This window comes from Manacus vitellinus, unplaced genomic scaffold (assembly GCF_001715985.3).
Source record: "Manacus vitellinus isolate BGI_N305 unplaced genomic scaffold, ASM171598v3 scaffold_31_pilon, whole genome shotgun sequence".
Classification (NCBI taxonomy): domain Eukaryota; kingdom Metazoa; phylum Chordata; class Aves; order Passeriformes; family Pipridae; genus Manacus; species Manacus vitellinus.
The window spans coordinates 4,512,406-4,515,563 of NW_021940379.1; positions in this window are offsets into that span (position 1 = coordinate 4,512,406).

Genomic DNA, 3,158 nt, shown 5'->3' on the forward strand with positions numbered 1-3,158 from the left:
GTGGCCAGCGCGTGGAGGTGATCCTACCCCTCTGCTCGGCCCTGCTGAGGCACGTCTGGAGGGCTGTGCCCAGCGCTTGGGCTCCTCTGTACGAGGAAGATAATGAGCTGCTGCAGAGAATCATAGAATCATAGAATCACAGAATCATAGAATCATAGAATCAGCTGGGTTGGAAGGGACCTCCGACATCATCAAGTCCAACCCTTGATCCAACCCCGCTGTGGTTCCCAGACCATGGCACTAAGTGCCACATCCAGCCTCATCTTAAAAACCTCCAGGGACAGAGAATCCACTACTTCCCTGGGTAGCCCATTCCAATGTCTGATTACCCTCTCTGTTAAGAAATTCTTTCTAATATCTAACCTAAACCTCCCCTGGAACAGCTTAAGACCATGCCCTCTTGTCTTGCTGATGGTTGCCTGGGAAAAGAGACCAAACCCCACCTGGCTGCAACCTCCTTTCAGGGAGTTGCAGAGTGAGGAGGTCTCCCCTGAGCCTCCTCTTCTCCAGGCTGAACAGCCCCAGCTCCCTCAGCCTCTCCTCACAGGATTTGTGCTTGAGTCCCTTCACCAGCCTTGTTGCTCTCCTCTGGACCTGCTCCAGGACCTCAATATCCTTCCTGAACTGAGGGGCCCATTGTATTTTATCTCAAAATCAGGAATAACACTATTTTTCCCTTATAATAATTCAGGTTGAAATCTCCCTGTGCAGCCCCCCCACCCCAAAAGGTCTATTCAAGTCTCTTGCTTGTCCAGCCTGCCCTGGGATTTAACTTCTCCCAGCCCATTACCAGTTCCCAGATTTAACCTCTTCCACCATCCCATCTGTCACAGTATTTATCCAGTTCCAGGTGAAATTTCACATGTAATAATCCACATGGCAATTTTTTTTCCCTACTGTAAATCAAGGCTTACAGTGTCTCAATTTAGGGTCATTGCTCTTACTGACAGAGCCCTGGATGCTGTCAGGCTTCTTTGCCACAGGGCCCATTGCTGTCTTGTGATCAACTTTCTTGGCTCCTCGATCCTCTCCCATGGAGCTTTTAAATTACTCAGCTGTTGGGGCTCTGGAGACTTGTCACAGTCTTTACAGAATACAGAGAGATGCCTTTCCTGCATGGGTATGAAATCTCCTCTGAGGCGATTCTGAGACACAATCCCCAAATGAGAAGGGGAATACAGAACTCTCATGTCTAAAAAAATGACGTCTCTCTTTCCAGTACTCTATCAACTTCACTTTGAGGGATTCTGAAGGATGCTCATGCTCTTCACCCTCGAGAAACTCTGACTCAGATGAAACACCAAAATTCAGCACGTTTCATGGTGTGACTCCCCCTTCTGACAGGTTTTGTGTTGATTTTTCCTTACTAACCAGGCCAATAAAGAAACAGCTGGGAAGTGTAAATTAGACAATGTTATCAGGTCCTTCTGTGTAGTGAAGCCTAAGCAGGATGTTAGCAGAGTGAAGTAAGAATGCCCAGGAGATAAAAGAGCACTTCATTGCCTTCAGAGCACATTCTGATTCATCACTGATTGACAGGAACACAATGATTGCGATATAAAAATAGATCCGCAGGTCTGTAGCGTAGATTCTGCACCGACTGGTGACGTGAACTGGGGCAGCAAATATTTGCTAAATTGCCCAACAGTGACTTCGAGGCATGAGGGATCCTGATGTCCTCCCCAGAGCTTCTCGGTGAGCTTGGGAAGGTGTAGGCGGCCCATGCTCATGCCTGTGCACCACTCAGGGTGTCTGCTCTGAAAATTACAGGGCAGATCTCTGCTTTTACTGGCCCCTTCCTGGGGAGTTCTCGCAGAGTCAGGGATGCAGCTTGTAGCTCTTCCAGTCTCTGGAATAATTTGAAGTATCTCTTTCCAAATTTATACCCCATGTTCTCAATGTTTAAAGCTCATGGCTTGGCCCAAGCCTGGTAGCCGAGTAGTTGAGTAGACATCTAGAATAGAGACATCTCTGCTATGGCCTTTTTCCCAGTTTTAGTCTGGCCAAAACACTTATTCTCACATTTAGCAGAATGGCCTAGACGTTTCAGCATTTATTTCTATTTGGCCCTGGAAGGGTTGGGCCCAGATCCAGGAAGGTACTTAGGATCTTACTTGATTTCAGTAGGGTATAGATTTTTAGATTTATAAATGGTGCTTTCATTCTTTTTTAAGATGACCCTGAATTTGCTGATTTGTTAATCCCTGTGTATATTCGGAAGTCTATCTCATGCTCTCCCAAAATGGGTTGGCAACTAATGACAGGCATTTCTGAGGTTCTTATGAGGTTTCTGGTTATCTGCCCTCAGTGTCATGCTGTGCTTATACTCTGAACACACAGTAAATGTCAGCTTCTGGGGCATTTCTTGCATCTAAAGAGCCCCACAGTACAAAATAACAGAGGTAATTAACTGTCATGAGTGTTGTTTTCTGTGCCAGTTATAATTCTTCAATTTGCTTCCAACTGGCATGGCCTTCTCTGGGTCCCTTTGTGCTGTTTCTGGTCCATTGGGTCTTATATGGGAGAATTTGGGAATGTTGCTGTTTCTCTACCTGAGTTTCCATCGTGAGATCCCTTCAAAATCGCTTCTGCAAGTGCCTGTTGTTTCTTTCCATCTGCTCTTTACAGAGTTTCTGAGGCCTGTGGTAGGGTTGGTTGCCTTTGGAAGCCTGCACTCAAGGCTGTCCTTCACACGACATCAGGATATTTTGGGAGTCTTCCTGGTGTTTAATTGATTTCCTGATCTGTCTCAGTGAGCCTATTTCAGGTACGTTCAACTCTCCAAATCCACAGCTCTTATGAAATTATGTGGTATTTCACCCTTCTTGTTTAAATAAATGAAATAGCGTCTGCTCAAAGAATACATTGCGTCATGGTATGAAATATTGATCTCAGCCACACTGAACCTCTTAGTGAGGACAACTGTGAGGTTTCCAGAAAGATCCTCTGATGAGGGCCTCACTGCACAGAAGAAGAATGAGTGTGCTTCTCTGTTTCCTCATCTGCACTAGAAACTGTGTAAGATGTCCTACTCAAATAGAGGGATTTAACAACAATTTGAACTGTATTTAGAAGAAACGGGGGTCTGTTTCCTAGATGTCTAAGTTTTAGCAGATCATAGGGCTCTCTCTTTTTAAATCATTGTAATGCTGAAAAAA